The sequence below is a fragment of the Carassius auratus genome, unplaced genomic scaffold, assembly GCF_003368295.1.
Source record: "Carassius auratus strain Wakin unplaced genomic scaffold, ASM336829v1 scaf_tig00216014, whole genome shotgun sequence".
Taxonomy (NCBI): Eukaryota; Metazoa; Chordata; class Actinopteri; order Cypriniformes; family Cyprinidae; genus Carassius; species Carassius auratus.
In genome coordinates this window covers 1,005,511-1,024,714 of record NW_020528362.1, presented here as the reverse complement: position 1 = coordinate 1,024,714, position 19,204 = coordinate 1,005,511, and the positions used below count along the sequence as shown (strand labels likewise).

General features: G+C 38.6%; 1 protein-coding gene across 1 annotated transcript in view; it reads right to left on the bottom strand.

The window, feature by feature from the left end:
* The window catches only part of LOC113096652 (Fc receptor-like protein 5), a 223,646-nt gene that overhangs the window by 151,955 nt on the left and 52,487 nt on the right, over positions 1-19,204 (bottom strand). The gene's annotated exons all lie outside the window — the stretch shown is intronic.

The following is a 19,204-nucleotide window of genomic DNA, read 5'->3' as shown; positions in this document are numbered from 1 at the left end:
GGCCTGATCAAAACAGTATAATTGTACCACACAGATACCTCACAGAGATAAAAATACATCCTCAACATTAGTATTTCTGCTCATAAACACTTGCCACAACTTCAAAGACTGGAGCATGGTCATCAAAATCCATCAAAACATGATCAGCTCAGATACTGCACTTGAATAACTCTCAGTATGGAGAACAAGAACTAGAAGAAGAATATATTTATATATTGTTTTGTTTGTTTTTATTCTTTTTTGAAGGCTCGGAGCTTTCTCCCCTGACAGCACGCCAAATATGCTTAACTTTTTTCAATTATAAGTAAATGTGAACTTGTGAAAGCAATATGAATTGGAACAGGTTTTCTAAAGGAAGTAAATGAAAATGACATGAACATGTTGCTGGGAATCTTTTGCTCTTGTTGAAGTATTTTGAGGTTTATGAAACTACAAATGAAGAATAAGAATAACTATACTCCTTGCTCTGGTTAAAAATATAGAGCAGAAAACAGAGCAGAAGTCAAACCACAACCATCAGCTCAAGCTTTATTAGGCCTCTTTTAACACTTCTGTCATTTTCTCACTTCAAGCAGCATCTAAAGCCAGCAACGCACAAATAAAGATGTGTCTTCAGCAACAAACACTGGCCCAGCTCACCGAACACAACACACACCGGCCCAGCTCTCCGAACACAACACACACCGGCCCAGCTCACCGAACACAACACACACCGGCCCAGCTCACCGATCACAAAACACACCGGCCCAGCTCACCGAAAAAAACACACACTGGCCCAGCTCACCGATCACAACACACACTGAACACAACACACACCGGCCCAGCTCTCCGAACACAACACACACCGGCCCAGCTCTCCGAACACAACACACACCGGCCCAGCTCACCGAACACAACACACACCGGCCCAGCTCACCGATCACAACACACACCGGCCCAGCTCACCGAACACAACACACACCGGCCCAGCTCACCGAACACAACACACACTGGCACAGCTCACCGATCACAACACACACTGGCCCAGCTCAACGAACACAACACACACTGGCCCTGATAACCGAACACAACACACACTGGCCCAGCTCACCGAACACAACACACACTGACCCAGCTCACCGAACACAACGCACACCGGCACAGCTCACCGAACACAACACACACTGACCCAGCTCACCGAACACAGCACACACTGGCCCAGCTCACCGATCACAACACACACTGCCCCAGCTCACCAAACACAACACACAATGACCCAGCTCACCGATCACAACACACACTGCCCCAGCTCACCGAACACAACACACTTGCCCAGCTCACCGATCACAACACACACTGGCACAGCTCACCGATCACAACACACACTGGCAAAGCTCACCAATCACAACACACACTGGCCCAGCTCACCGATCACAACACACAATGGCACAGCTCACCGATCACAACACACACCGGCCCAGCTCACCGAACACAACACACACCGGCCCAGCTCACCGATCACAACACACACTGCCCCAGCTCACCGAACACAACACACACCGGCCCAGCTAACCGATCACAACACACACTGGCCCAGCTCACCGATCACAACACACAATGGCCCAGCTCACCGATCACAACACACACCGGCCCAGCTCACCGATCACAACACACACTGGCCCAGCTCACCGAACACAACACACACCGGCCCAGCTCACCGAACCCAACACACACCGGCCCAGCTAACCGATCACAACACACACCGGCCCAGCTCACCGATCACAACACACACTGGCCCAGCTCACCGATCACAACACACACTGGCCCAGCTCACCGATCACAACACACACTGGCCCAGCTCACCGAACACAACACACACCGGCCCAGCTCACCGATCACAACACACACTGGCCCAGCTCACCGATCACAACACACACTGGCCCAGCTCACCGAACACAACACACACTGGCCCAGCTCACCGATCACAACACACACTGGCCCAGCTCACCGAACACAACACACACTGGCCCTGCTCACCGATCACAACACACACTGGCCCAGCTCACCGAACACAACACACAATGGCCCAGCTCACCGATCACAACACACACCGGCCCAGCTCACAGAACACAACACACACTGGCACAGATAACTGATCACAACACATTTGATGCAGGAACTATTTGAGCCGTTCATGCCAGAGTAGTGGGAGAGGTGTTGTAATAATGTAAAATATGTGAAAAATAATGTGTTTTTCGAACAACCTTAGGGCACGTCTGCCGGAAGAGCGCGCGCTCCTGTATAGCAGAGCACTGAGAGCACAGACATTCACTGATCAGAGCGGGAGACCGAATTGTCACACCGAAGTGTGTTTTTGGTTCCCAGGGCAAGACAACCCTGCACAGATTACCAAAAAAAAAAAAAACAGCATTAAGGGACCAGTGGATGGAGTTTATTTTTACAGAGCATCAACGGAGTTGTGCAAGTGTTTTTGTTTGTTCCCTGCATTTCGAAGATGCTTGTTTTACAAACAAGGCCCAGTTTGACGCCGGATTTGCACATTGTTTATTTCTTAAGGATAATGCAGTCCCAACGGAAAAGGGTCACGATCGTGTGTTGGAACCGCAGGCGGTGAGTAAAACTGCTTCAAATATCTCGGTGTTGTTAACTTAGCTATTGGCGCATAAGCACATCAAGTAAACAACATGCGATGTTGTCATCAAACTGCACTTTCCACATGTACAGCTTAAAAAAAAAAAAAAAAACTCTCTCTCTTTAACTTTGAACCATTCCCATTTACTCAGTGAACACATTTCCAATTCACCTACTTCTTTAACCAATTGTTTAACTGCATTACAAAACTCAGTATCTTCCAAGAGGGTATTATTACATTTCCATATGGGGTTTATGTTATTCTCTCCTCCATCCGGAGAAAGTGTCAAAAATATTACACTATGATCAGTTAGGGGTGATGCTGAAGTTCACATCTATTTACCTCATTAACTAAATTGTCCGATATTAACCAATAATCCAATCTTGAGCACTGGCCATTATTAGATGAGTTAAACCAGGTAAATAATTTTCTGGTTGGGTTTTTCATTCTCCAGTAATCTATTAGATTGGTCTTTGTGGTCAATTCAACGATTGTTTCGTCAAATGTGTGGCAGTGTCTCTTTGACGGTAGGCGGTCCAACCAAAGATCAGGGGCCAGGTTAAAATATCCACCAATTATTACTCTATCGGTTGAAAAAATCATGTTTCATTCTTCTAAGCACTTACTTAAAGATGAGAAAAGATTTTTGTTCTGTGCTTTGTTATAACCATACACACATAACAAAATGTAATTTATACCATTAATTTCTGTTGCGATCATTGTCCAATAGCCGGTATGGGTCAATTTTAATTATAATAATATAATAATAATAATAATTTTCCCAGGAAATCTGTTTAACAGAATCATAACTCCTGCCGAATGTGATGTTCCATGACTGAAAAAGAGAGACTCTCCTCATTGCAATTTCCTAAATTGTGTGTCAGCCTCAGCTGAGTGGGTTTCTTGCAACAAAAAAAAAAAAAAAAAAAAAAAAAAAACACAATTAGCCCTTTGCTCCTTACAGAAAAGAAAAATAGCCTTACATTTTACATTATCTTTCAGCCCCCTAGTATTTCAAGAAATAAAGGCCAACAAATGAACAACTATAATCCTCTATACACTATAAAGGGAGGAAAGGAAAACTACAAACTGAACAACTATTGTAACTAAGGTCTATTTAAATATGAGATCAACTTCTTCTTAATTTTAGCTATTGATAATAGACTTACCATAACAAAAAATATCAAATTATGACCAGCTTTAAAAACATTAAACAGGTAAACAAAGTAAACATTCAGTGTCTGCCATATGCTGGTGTAAAAAAAAAAAAAAAAAAAAAAAAAAAATACAAGAGGTCATCTACCAGCAGGGGTTCAGATAAAAAATCGGCAGCTGGCAGCAGGAAGTGGCTGCCATTGACAGCCGGAAGACAGTAACTGACAGCCGGAAGGCAGTAACTGGCAGCCGGGTGGTAGGCGGGACCTGCCATTCGGTGGGAGCCAATCAGTATCGACCAACGTGGGCGCAACCAATCAGATATAACTGCACCCAAACGCTTCAGTAATGGTTGCGATTGATCAAACGGTAAGTTCAGAAATTGGTCATCGGAGTAATTAATGTTTTTTTGCGTTGTAAGTTTGATTTTAATTGTTATCTTGGTGGACGACTTGGTGCCTACTTTGGTTTAATTGTTCAATGAAATCTAATTAGTGGTAGCAACCTTGTTTGTGTACCTTGTTAGGGGCCTACCATTAACTTCAAATTACATTTGACGTACCATTAAATATTAACGTTTGTTAGCGTGTTAACAGTCTATTGAATAATATAAAAGAATGTTGTTTGACTGGAATGATAGAAGATAAATGTGCAACACTAACCATATATTTTTGCATGTTAAGTCTTTCAGGAGATTGTGGAGATGGGTATAAACGGAGGTCGGAGCCAGCTCCAAATGGGCGGGTTAGCTCCAAATGGGTGGGACTTCAGCTCCAAGTGGGCTGTACAAACCTCCAGAGTCTTTTGATTGGTTTGTTTAATGTCATGGGGTTAATACACGCTGCGAATCCCCACCCACCAAAAAAAAAAAAAAAAAAAAAAAAAGACGACGTCAACTTCCCAAGGCTTTTCAGCGTCAAGAAAGAGGAGTTTGAATGGGGTAAGTTTAGAGTTGTACAACGTATTACACGTTATCAAAAAGTGCAGTATCTTGGCGGTTGATGTTTTAGTCTTGACGTAGTTAAATCATGATTACAAGCTCATTGCATTCCAGTTTGAAAATGGGAGGACATTACCTTCAAAACTCATATATACGATTATTCCGAGATCACGTTAAAACAGCATTAGCAGCACAGATAAATTACATCTTTATTTTGTCTGTTACCCTTTTGTGCTAAATATTTCTGCAATACATATTTTGGATTTACGCTGCAGATTATGGACACTGAAGACCATACGCATATTGTGACTACGTTACGTAAAATATGCAGGCCTATGTATTATAACTGCACTGATATTTAAGCGATCAATAACTATTAACAGATTTAGTACAGTGTTCCATAAGAATGAGTCTTAGTTAAAACTCCTAACTGATTATGCTTGACATTAACAAAGCTGGTCATTGTTTCAAAACCTGCTGTTATATTTTTAAAATGTTATCTATTTTTACGTGTAACGTTAATTCAAATAATGTAATGCAATTGAAACATGTTGTTTAATTACCAAATTCATTTTTCAATAACCGTGGATGATATATGAAGATAACTGCAGTGTCCACTTCCATGCATTACATATCAACAGTAGCCTATAAGGTGTAAAATTAATTTTGTCATTGTAGTAAACACCAACAAACAAAAACATTGTGTAAACTTTGTGTTACAGAAAGTTCAAGTCTGGGTGGCCAGAAGTTACATTTCAATGACCTGGTTACCGCCTCTCTCTGCAAACCCAAAGGATCACCTTCCTGATTTTTTTTGTTCTTTCACCCTTTTTTTTGTTCTTTATATGCATCAAGATGTGTAATTTATTGTGTCCGAAGAATTTTGACTAGTGTGTGTGTGTGTGTGTGTGTGTGGGGGTGGGTGGGTCTTTGTGTGGATAAATTATGTTCATACTTTAAAGGTGGACATTTGCAACAGCTCTTGTCCCTAAAATTGCTCCAGGGGTATGGTCAGAGACTGTCCTAAATGACAAATGTTGGAATTTAAATGACATTACATTCTGTGGACGTCTCATTGTGCTTTCATTAATGTTATCATTGCACTTTAGTTAATGTTAACTTGTCAACAGTGAATTATTTTAGGATGTCATTGGACTGAATGTTTAGTGACTAATGACACTTCATTCCAGTAAAAATATAATCCATAGCCTTGGAGTGAAAGCAGCAGCAAAGTGTTCCAATGCTGATAAAAATCAAGCAGGTTAAAACCTCAGGTTCCTTAAATATCTATTCTACCGGACAGTATGGGGATGGACAGATTTTGTAATGGTTTTGAAGTCTGATGCTCACCAGGCCTTCATTTATTTGTTCAGAAATGCAGTAAAAAGTCATATTGTAAACCGTAATAATATTTTAAAATAACTCTTTTCTATTTGAGGCAGCAGTGGATCTACCCCAATCATCATTAACGGGACCCCTGTGGAGAGAGTGAGCAGCTATGCAAATGCCCTACAAAGAGTAGCTGAGCACATCTCCAGAACATCTCTCCCCTCTCTGCAAGAAATCCACACCAGGAGATGTAAATCTAGGGCTGTTAAGATCCCACACACCCTGGAAATCTGCTACAGTCAGGCAGACGCTTCTGCAGTCTGATGGCAAAAACAGAGAGGCTCAGGAGGAGTTTCTTCCCTCATGCTATCAGACTACTAAACATGGACATTAAACACACTGAACTTTATAGACTAGTTGTTTAGGGCTACCCAATAACTCTCTGCACACTGCGCTTTTTTGACAACCTAACTATGCAACTCCTCCTCACTGCACATTGTTTACATCTCTGCACATCATCTGTGTAGCAGTTTTGTGTATCATCTCTACAAATCATCTGTATAGTAGTTTAATAGTTTAATATTGTGTATATTTCATTATTTGTATTTAATTAATTAAACTTTTTGTTTTTTTTCCTGTTGTTTCATTATTTGTATTTACATTTTCTCTTATTTTTTGCACAGTCTGAAAAGAGTATGCCAGACCTACATTTCACTGCTTTTTGCATGTCATATAACAAATAAAACTTGAATTTTGAAAGGTGTGGAGCGTTACCTGTGATTGAGTTGGTGATAAAAAGAAGATGGAAAAAAGAGTGTCTTAAATTGGGCTTTAGTACCATTAAAATTTTCCTCTTAAGTCTTGAAATGCTTTTTTAATTATTAATTCTCGTATTACTATTTAGATTTTTTTTTCTTTTTTTTTAATTAAATGTTTATTTGTCAAATTATACAAAAAATAATACTTCCATGTGTGGCCTTTTGTAATGTTGTTTCACCTAGAGCCAAGGGGGTTGTAACAATCTAAACAATATAATTCTCCCTCAGATTTCAAACTTGCATTAAAGAAAAACATTAACATACAGTAAACATTTTATTGCTTTAAATTACTCATTCATTTTCTTGAAACTGATGTAATTATGAAATGAATATCATTTAATATACTTGAATGTTTGCAGTTGTCACAAAATTAAATAACAACCTCTTGTTAATAAAATTTAAACTAGAATGAAAAACAATAAATCTGTTTTTCATTAGTATCGCTACTTTATGCCATCCTCATTCGCGCGCACCCCGGCAATGACACAATTTGAAATTTCCGCGTAAACCCCGACCATTTGTAAAGTCCCGCCCACTAGCGGCAAAAGTTCCTCCCACTTGGAGGTCTCCGTGAAGTCCAGCCCACTTGCAGCAAAAGCTCCTCCCACTTGGAGGTCTCCGGGCTGCAGCGATACCTACTTGAGATTGTGTGATATACATTAACTTAAGAGTTCTTAAAAGTTTTTTTTTTTTTTTTTTTTGCACTATTGAGGTGTGTTTTCTCTAATACTATGCATGTGCAGAACTGTTCTGTGTACCAGTTGAAGTTGTAAGCATGTGAATGCAAAACAATTTTTTTATTTTTTATTATCTATACAAAATTTAATGGACCGGTTCATAATTCCTTATAACTTTTAGGTCTAGTTTCACAGACAGGGCTTGGATTAAGCCAGGATTAGGCTGTAGTTAAATTTAGAACATTGAAGTAGCTTTTGTAAACATGCATTTAGAAAAAAAAAAGAAAACATTACTGATGTGCATCTTGAGACAAAACCATGGCACGGACACCTTTTTTTTTTTTTTTTTTTGTAATACCCAATAGTTGCCAGATGCTGTCCTGTTGGAAATTCTTCTTTACGTGATCCTGGAGGAGGGGTGATGCTACATTACTAAGTCCGTCTTTGGTTTGTTCCAAATTCAGAAGTCTGTTGTACTGTATACAGACTCTTTTCGAAAGAGGGCACAATCCAGCTGGCTTGACTGAGTATCTTCTTTTACATATTTGATTAGAGGTTTAAAAAGGTGCCATAACATTACATTTCTCAGTTGCCATGTCTGAATGTTTATCTTTGTCATAATGCTGTTTTCATGCTCCTCATCTCAATATACAGGTGGAACAAAATGGAGAACAAGTCTAAGCCATGCCAGGAATTCAACAAAATGTACACCCTGCAGACACTTCGAGGTTTACAACAACTGCTTACCAGGTGTGCAAATTATGCATGAAAATGTAATCACTGCTCTGTACATGATGACAAGATGCAATGGGAATAATCATTAATATGGCTGTGCATGCATGTCTACTGTTAATAAAGCAATTTAGGTATTAAAGTCACCATTTCCTTATGAATAATAAAATGCAGCAGCTAGAGTTCTTCCTAGAATCAGGAAGTATGACCGGATTAGCCCAGTTCTGTAAACCCTGTACTGGCTCCCTATCAAACATCGTATAGATATTAACATCTTCAATTATATTAATCTGTTTCTTTCTTATTCGAAGGTCACTGCAGTTACCCGGATCCAGTACGTATCCAGACCAGATGGTGGATCAGCACCTAGAAAGGACCTCTACTGCCCTGAAAGACAGCGGAGACCAGGACAACTAGAGCCCCAGATACAGATCCCCTGTAAAGACCTTGTTTTTTCTCCGTTTTGTCACCGGTGGAGTTTTGGTTCCTTGTCGCCTCTGGCTTGCTTCGTTGTGGTCACTTCATTTACAGTGATATCATTGACATGATTGCAAATGAATCCACAGATACTATTTAAACTGAACCGAGCTGAAGGATGACATCACTGAATTGAATGATAATCTGCCTTTTAAACTGACTAAAAACTGAGTTTACTAATGTCCTTCTGCATTATTGACTGACACACTATTTTCCTATTTAATACTGTAAAGTTGCTTTGCTTTGATCTGTATTATTAAAAGCACTATATAAATAAACGATGCTTGACTTGACCATGTTGCAAGAGGAAAATGAGGAGAGATGCACATCCACCCTGGGTTTTACAGTGATTGGTGCAAGATGCTGGAGAAGTAACTCTGTATACCTCATCAGTTCTGATCTAAGAGTCTTGAAAATACCTCCGGATTGTTGTTAGTGATTCTGATTGATATTTTAGTCTGCTTTCTTACTGGATATATTTTATACTATTTACATTGTAAAGCACTGACTTTGACAACTTACTAACCCAGTTACAAATTTAACAGCTACTTTATACTATATATATATATATATATATATATATATAGTTGTTTCTTGAAATACTACAAATATAACCGCAAATTATGATTTTAAATAAAGGTCTCTGAGACTTCTCTCTTTTCAGTCATTTGCGTATATAGCCTATAATAAATATACAACATACACCCAGTAAGTGCCACTCTCGTATATAAATATAAATTGTTTTATTTCACACAAACAATGATACATGCATGCATAAACATTCAGCTGGAACTTAACGTTTAGCAAAATGATCTTATTTCTTTGTTTATATTTGATCAATATTTTAAATCAAATAATATACAATACTGACCTTTATACTTATTTAAAAAAGTATTAAACATAATCATAAGTGTATATAATTATTTATTTGTCTTGTTGCCGCCGGCAGCCTCCTCCAATTTCCGGGTATTAGCGACAGCTGCCATCCGGTTTTATTGGCAGCCACTTCCTGCTGCCAATGACAGCCACTTCCTGCTGACAGCTGCCGATTTTTCGCTGAACCCCCTCTCTCATCTACTCATCACTGACCATGCTCCGATCATAACAACGGGTTATTTAACCCCGAATGTTCGATGATGCCTTAACAAACAAAGTTTGAGTAGTGTTGATACTTACATATCGAAGCGTTTATGTCAACCAAAAAAAATAAAAATAAAATCTCAGTCAAACTTGAGTGCAGGCCATTCAAATGGTAACAAAACAAGTGATCAACTGGGGTCCACTCTCCGGTTATCGATCAGAGCGTAACCTTCCTTTAAGAAATGCCCTTTTACCCGTCTTTCTGGCTTCTTGGACCAGCGGACACAGCTTTGCACGCGTCTCCCGGTCTTCTTTCGGAAAGTCTTCTTTGAAACGTATGTGCATGTCTCTACACACTCTTGCATCCTTTGACTTCTTCAAAACATCATCCCGCACCGTTCTCAACCCGAACTGAATGTTGATTGCTCTCTGTGTGTTATTTGAGGTAGCGGTGTCTCGCAGACGCTCCACAGACATTGGAACAACTCTTGTCAGTATCCCGATGACAACTTCTCTCGTGTCCTCTCCATCTTTTTCAGGTGGACCAATTATCCTCAGATTCCACCTTCTTTTATATCGGGTTTGCTCTGCACATGCTCCTTTTAACACGCGGTTTTCTCTCTGAAGGCCTCCTATTTTTTTTTTTTAAATAGCGCAGATTTCTTCTCGTTTTTCTTTAGTTGCGGTTGTGTTAGCTTCGATACGTTTGTCGAAACTTTTCAAAAGTTCCATCTGTTCGTCCATTTTTATTGTCAGAGCTTGTACTGCATGAAGAATTGCAGCACCAGTGTTCACGTCCTCAATTTCACTTTGGTGTCTCTTTTTCTTTGGATTTGGCGGTTTAATCAGCGTATGTTCTTATTTAATTTTGTCTTCTTTGGATGAATGTCGCTCTACTTCCATTTCACACTCAGTGTCAAAATCATCACATGCCTCGTGGAGAGCAGCCGGATTGTAGATGTGGTCTGACATGATTCCAAATAACAAAGAAAAAGAAAAAAAAAAACATATTTTGTTGTCCCTTAATTTTAACACTGTTAAATATCTGTTTAGTAGAGGGGTTGTTACACTAGTTTCTCACATTTCAAGGACTAAAAATAAACTTTTTACAGGAGCCTGCAAAAGTACTACCACTCATAATATTCTGTCTGTTATATTCTGAGCATTGGTGCCCGTCTCACACCTAGATTGCCTAAACTTCTTCATTTCATCGTTGTTGTGTTACACTCCGCAGCACACTTTGTGTCAGTACGTCATAAATAGAAGGAGGCATCAGTTTACTGTCAGGATTTGTCGTGTCACATTGCAGCGTGTAGACAGTGTAGACAGCATCACTGATTATAATGGGTTCTGTTGTATTTTGTTGTGTAGACACCCAGTCAGGAAATGTAATGTGACCGATGTGATAATCATGAGTTCTGGGCTGCGGTGTGGCCGGTATAAACACATGTATTGACTAGAGCGGCCATGATCAGCTTGTGGCCGTGGAGCCTTATGCACCGCAGAAGCGTGCCGTGATGCACTGAATCTCCTTTTAAAAATGAGCATCCATTCATCATGTAATGTGCTGATTTAATATTGGTGCGGTGGGTGGCAGGCGGTGACCGGATAATTTATTTGAAGCAGCGGACTTGAGTGAAGTTTGAGTTCATCCGCTCATCTCTACACTGACCTGAGTCACCAGCAGCAAACAATGGAGTGCACTCTGCTGGAAAAATATAGTTTTTCACTAAGTAATACACTAAGTAATTACATCACTTAGAAGCATTTCATCTGCATTATATGTTCTGTATTATTATCTGCATATTTGCTGATATGATATATCTGTGAAAGGCTCATATCGGTCGGGCTCTATGTTACGTCTTATGCATCTAGGGGTTTAACAGTAACGTAACAATATTAGTGTTTGGGAAGAGCATTTACCCAAGCCCCTGCATAGCAACAACAACAAGGTGGCTGTTAAAAAAAAGGTTTATTAACAGCTCAGTGAATGCTAGGAGTCAACAATTCTCAAAGAAATAACATTAAGAGGGAAGCAAAACTTCAGGAGGGGGAATAATGCCAAAATAACAAACAAAAGGGTGTCTATTCTGGAAATTAGATTCTTTCTAAACCTGTCAAATGAAAATAAAATCAACAACAAAGTTATACACTAACTCCCTATCTAATCCTCAAACCAGGAGAAAAAATATGTACAGGACAAAAGAAAAAGGCACCCACCTCCCTACAGCTTCCAAAAAGGGTAACAATCAAACAACAGAGTTAAATCAACAGTACTTCTGATTAATGAAGTTTACTACACAGAACCCCAAAAGGCTACAACAAACTGCACGAGGCCAGGCTAGACAAAGGACATGCTCTAGAGAAAAGTTCTCATCTTCTGTAGTTCCTGCTCAGCTTTTATACTGCTTCTCCTTCGGTTGGTAAGTAGATGCAGCTGGAAAAGGCAATCAGCTACCTTCCCGAGTGGAAAGAGTGGGAGGAGCCAGAGAAGCAGGAGAGACGGAGCAAGAGAGAAACAACAAAAGGACCATGCAACAATACAGACAACACAATTGAATACGTCACTGGACGTAACATCTACAAAAATCTACTGAGAGGTTTGGAAACTTGAGTCTGGAAAAGTGTGGAATTTAGGAATGTAAAATGTGTAGAAACCCTGTGTGTGAGTTCTAGTGAATGTGGCTTTTCACTATGAATGTGATGGGCAACATTTTTAAGTTTTGGTTTAAGTTTACATTTGTGCCAAAAATATGTTGTTCGAGCCCTGCTCATCTGCTGAAGTAAACATTTCACCATTTCACTATGAAACATTTTTAAAACATTACCAAGAAAAGCACAAATCTATTTACTCCAATCTTTGTGTTCAGTTTATTTTGAATACTGTTTTCTCTGCTGTTTTATAATCCAGCTGTTTTAAAATAGTGAAACTCATGTGACAGAAATAATCAAAATGTTATTGTTCCATAGTGATATAAAATTGTTGTAACTGTTAATTCGTAATGTGATGCTTTCTATATATTTTCTCCAGATCATGTACATTTGTGCTCACGGTAGAATAAGGTTTGTTTTTTTTTGTTTTTTGAAGGGTAGCACATGAGTTTAACCATGTTATGCCTAAATTTATGAGATTATACTTGGAAAAATAACTTTTTTTATATATGATAGTTTATTGAACATTTTGACAAACAATATATATATCTGTATATTTTTAATACATAATCATACAGCTCATTTGTTAAACTGAGGAGCTAAAATTAAAAGATGAAAAAACACAATTTTACTCCGAGGCCCAAACGAAGCAAAAATGCAGTTTGCTGCAGATGATAATAGTTATATGGAGATATAATTCTGAAAGCTGATAATGTAAATCAATGAGATCTTTAGAACAGTAAAACAGAATATTTACATAAATGATATTTAAATACTTATAATGTTGAAAATATAACACAACACAATGATAACAGTACGGAAGTTCTAAGCGGCCATGCATTATAATTTTTTTTCCTTTTTGTTTTCTCATTATAACGACTTATTTTTCTCGTTATCTCGACATAACGAAGTTTGTTTTCTCGTTATAATGACTTATTTTTCTCGTTATCTCGGCATAACGAAAGTTTGTTTTCTCGTTATAACGACATGATAGTTTTACTGTTGCTATAGTAACGAACTCAACTTTGACAGGCATCTGATGGACAGCCATGCAGGCGCTCTTACTGTAGCCTCTATTTCAGCAAATTTAGCTTCGCCTAGGTAATAACGTCTACAATACTGTATATAAATAAAGGCTGATCAATCACTGTTGATTTTTCCAGAGACAGTACAACGAACGTTTTGTTTTTTGTAATTTACATGTTTTAATGGCAACACCACGAAATTAGAGCTGCTTTGATTAAACTCACTTTTCATTTTCCCTTTATTTGAAATAAAATTATATATAATTTGTAATTTGTAGTAGTCATTATATAATGTGGCAGATATCATGTGTGTTACAAGCTTCTGTTTGAAAAGAGCGTCCATGTGTAGGACTACGTGTAGTGTGTGTGTGTGTGTGTGTGTGTGTGTAGAAAAAAACGATTACAACATTATAGAACAAAACTGAATTAAAATAGCCTACATATACATCACATTTCTCATCAATATGGTTAACAATAAAGATTAGTAATAAGGAAAAGAAGCACATCAGCCTACATCGTTAAATCCCGTCCTACTGTAGATAAACAGAATACAGTGATGTCAACCTTGGTTTTGATAAGCAGTTATTTTATGACCCAGAATGCGTTGGTGAAACTCATGCATCTAGCAGGAACTTAATACACAAAATATTCATATTGATTCAAGCATTTAACATTTATGAATTAATTAAATGTCAGTAATGAAGACTGCACAAATTATAGCGATCACGAGGAAGGTCCGCGTACAGTAAAGTGGACTGTGTACAACACCCCATCAGTTATATTCAGGTCTATAGTGCCACCTGCTGGTGCAGTTTTGTAACTTCTTAGAGAAAATTAATTCGTTATAACGAGAAAACGAACTTCGTTATGTCGAGATAACGAGAAAATTAAGTCGTTATAACGAGAAAACAAGAAGAAAAAATATTATAATGCATGGCCGCTTAGAACTTCCATATAACTGAGAGAAGAACAGATACAGTTATGTTTGGATAATCAGGTAAATATAAGCTGCTTCAGTCCAGTAAGTGTTTGACTTAAAATATTACTAACACTGTAAAAGTTACTTTTACCTTAAATTCAGTAAAGATTTAACAGCAAAGAGACATTTCTAGAATTAGACTCAAACTCCTTTTACTCCGACGACAGAAAGCATCTAGCATGATAAAAACAGCATGTTGTTCAGATGTAATTTGAGATTATAATTGTTGTTTGTGGTATTTAAAGGGTAACTTTCAGTAGCTTCCAGTGAATCTGACACACATGAAGAAACTGGTTTTGGAGTCGATGATGAGCAGGAGCTCTTTCTGTGTGGAGTTAGTTCTCTTGTTCTCCATGTGTTGTGTTCACAATCTAATCTACAGCGCAGGTGAATCAGAGACACTGGATTGAGTGAGAGTGTGAATGTGTGTGTGTTAGTCTTGTGATGGACTCGTGTCCAGTGTGTTTCCAGCCTTCAGCCTGAGACTCCAGCATCCTGTGACTCTGAGCTTTGGAGAAGAGATGATTATTCCTCTGTTACAGCGACTGCCTTTGGGCTTCAGGAGATTTAACTGTCAAACACACACACATACAACATTTATATTCAGCTCAATTTGACACTTTCTGTTTTGCTTCCACTGCAGGTATTGATTTATGAATCACATAATATTTACAGATAAATATGGATCTATATAACAGATATAAAAGACAGAGTAAAGGTTTTTCTGAATGTGAATTGTTTGAGAAAAAGACATTGGGTCTCATTCATGAAACATGAGCAGAATGTATTTGTCAAATGTCAAATAACTGACTGTTAAAACACACGTGTTACATTGTGTCATGTTCTGGTTCTGTTTCTAAAGTCTGTACAGACTGATGTCTTTAATGTCTATCTGTTTTAAAGTATTTGTTTATATATTTTTAATTGTGTAAGACGTTGCTCAGAGAATCGATCCTGGTAGCTGGACTGAGAAGACTGAGCATGATATTGTGGTGAATAATATATTACATAATTAAATATTTCAATTAAATATAATTGCCAGTAATCTGCATTCCATAAACAAGACGTGATAAAGAGGACAGCAGCTGATGTTTCATGCATCACTAATATTATCTTTTGTTGATTATTTCATTTTTGTAAATTATATTTAGTTGATTATATCTTGTAACACCAGATCTGTGGAAATGACTGGGATTTTTCTGCTTTTATCGATTCTCCAGATCTAGGGTCCTGGAAATGTGTTCCTGGGACTGCGGTTCTCAGACTCGGTACGAGACGCTGTCACAAAAACACTAGGGTCCTAGAACTGTGCTCCTTCAAATGTGTTCCTGAAAGTGTGGTCTCTGGTATTGCAGACAGATAATATTGAGTTTTCAGGAAGCTCTGGTTTATGCTCAAATTGCTCATAATTTACTGGTATATTTACTCCGGTTTGATGAATGAGGCCCATTGAGATGAGAGAGACGGATCAGACAGAAGTGTTACCTCTCGCTCTGTTGCATTTGTAAAGCAGCACAACTGTTGCCAGCAGATACGGACAAGCTGTCAGAAGAAAACTGAGGATGATGATGACAGAAATCTGATCTGAAGATGACCCTGAAAAACAGAGACACAAGAACATTATTGAGAACATTACAGAGCTCCTTAAGACTTTCAGCAATTTTGTTGGGGAAAACAAAAATTTTTTGTAAGCAATTCTAATAGTGGCCGGGGGGCGTGGTCAACACGGACAAATAAAGGCTTAAATAAAGGCCAGGGGCAAATTTGTGTGGATAATCAGCCGAGTCAGATAACGAATGTACACACCACTGCCGGAGCGTTTCTCGTTCTCAAGTCAAGAATCGGTTGCATCGGTTTTCAGATCATAACTACGCTGAACCGAGAACCGTTTCTGTCGGACGCGTCTGATTCGTGAACCGAGGAGCTGATGATACTGCGCATGTGTGATTCAGACACACAGAGCAGCTGAACCGAACTGATTCTTTTGTTAATTGATTCTGAACTGATTCAGTGCTAGTGTTATGAGCGCAGGTAAACCGAAGGCTTGAATCAAGGGCAATCATCGCAAATGACGCCATTACGTCAAGTGCAAAAGAACCCGTGAACCATTTTCTTCAACTGGTTTATTGAATCGAACTGTCCAGAAGAATCGGTTCATGGAAAAGAACCAAACTTCCCATTACTACTGGTGATCTGAAAACCAATGCAATCCGGTTCTTGACTCGAGAACGAGTCAGTCTTTTGTTGGTTATCTGGCTCGGCTCGGTGTTCATCTTCAGTTCTCTCTTCACAGCAGTTCAGTCAGTGTACTGTTTGAGTAAATGAATTACTCCGGGATATTGGTTTGTTTGAACTCAGAGGGAGTGTCAGCCACATTAAAACAGTTAACAGCTTAAGTCATTTGTGGATTAATGCGTATTGGAGACGCAAACCGTTTTAAATGATTCAGTTCGATTTGGTGAACTGTTTCAAAAAGATCCAGTTACATCGAATGATTCATTCATGAACCAGATATCGCAAACTGCTTTGTTTTGAACTCTCTCACAACAGACACGGAAGAGAAGACAAGTTTTTGGTATTTTTGGAACAAAATGTATTTTTGATGCTTCAAAAAATTCTAACTGACCCTCTGGTGTCACATGGACTACTTTGATGATGTTTTTCTTACCTTTCTGGACATGGACAGTATACCGTACACACAGCTTCAATGGAGGGACTGAGAGATCTCAGACTAAATCTAAAATATATTAAACCGTGTTCCAAAGATAAACAGAGGTCTCACGGTTTTGGAACGACATGAGAGTTATTAAAGAGCCAGTAAGATGAAAATTATAAGCTTCCTATCACTGTTTATAAGTCCTGTACATTAGGTTTAAATCCATCCAAGGTAAGAAAAACATTGTCATTTTGTCAAAATATCATTTTAAAATTACCTCAATTCTCAGAGATCCCCAAACGGTTCACGCAAAGCTGTTCAAAAGATTCAGTTTCCTTAAACTCCACCTTTCGGTAGCATACTGTGTTCTGATTGGTCAACTAACATAGTCAGGTTTGATTGGTTGTTCCGCACACACCTCCAAGGTAAACTATGCGTTAGCATCTGTTTGGGGTGAATTATGTCTTATTCCTCTCACCGCGAAGCAAACAGTAAAATAAAAAACTTGAACAGTCTCGCTGCTTTTTCTTCTGTGTGGGTGTATTCAAACCGCGCTTCGGTTTGAACCGTGGTCACGAAGGGAGACATGAAAAACAGCAAAAAATCACATTGTTTTCATACGGATTACTTTATCACAGAATATCTGTTATCGGCAGCACTTGTTTAGTTTTAAAGTAGACATGTCAAGCTTTCAATAGATATCTCTCTCGTGTCTCTTCGTCGAGTATTCACGGAGTTACACTTCATTTTAATGACGTGTTTGTAAATGAAGATCAGCGCAGACAGGCTGCAGACAGCACACATACTGATAAGACGCTCGGGAGAAAACAGACACATAACTTCATAATCATACTTCGCCTTGTGATTCGGAGATGCTCGTTGTTCTAAATAAAGTTGGTAATGAACCATCTTTTATGGCCAAAGGCTTTGAAAATCCCGCTGTACTCACCGAGATTAGAAAAGCAGTCATCAGTGAAATGTTGTAAACACAACAAAAGGGATTTATTGTACTGCTCTGGTATTGTGGTAAAAATGAATTTTAGCCATTGGTTCTTCTGATCTTCATTCTTTGGCAGTGAAAATAAAACAAACTTGCCTTTACAATTAAAAACACACTGTCTCCTCGACATGATGCTCTCACACCAACCAGAGCGTCTGTGCGTGGGGGGTGGGGCAGGTCAGAGTTCCGTTTCTCCCAATACGGTAGGCGGAGATTATCATGCAAAGTGTTCCTAGTGACGTACATAGAGATGGGCAAAATATTTGAAATCTATAATGACTCCTTACTTATAAGCCAATAACTTTATAAATCGTGTACTTTTTGGTTTAATTACTTTGCACATTGTTTACACTGATGGACAGCTACATCATACACTGTAATACAGGTAATTTTTGATTTCCCATCTGTGTGGCTCTTTAATGACATCATTTTCACTATTCCTTTAAGTTATGATGCTTTTGGGAAACAGACCATAATATTAAGCAGGGGTGCCATGTCACTTTACATTATGAAACAAATATCTGACATTCGTATGCACATCTGCACTTTTTGTTGTTTCTGAACAGAGAATTCACTAAATAAATCAGTCAGCGAGCAAGTAAACAAAACACTGTGTTTCAGTTATGACTCTTCTGCACATCTCTGATTGGCCATTGCATTCATTAAGTGCAACAGAATCATTTCTGATTGGTTATCATGAAGCGTTGTACGAACGGATTTATCTCTGGCTCAGCATCAGCCAGCGAACGCAGATTTGAATTTATTTTATCTTATCACACCGGAGTGATTGTTTCAAATATATAAAAAATATTATTCGGCTAATTATTATAATTTTTTGTTGTTTGGAAGCTGCATTTAAAATCCACTTGGCTCAGAAATCTGACGCCTCAGATATTAAGAACAATTGTACAATCGTTTTTACAAACTTCTTAGGCTTCTACAAAGCTTTTGGGAAACTCAGCCCAGACTAGTAAGATGTTGTGAGTGCAGGTGCGAATTAAATTAATATTTATGAGATAAACTAAATGTTTCACTGGTAGGTTGCAGAATTC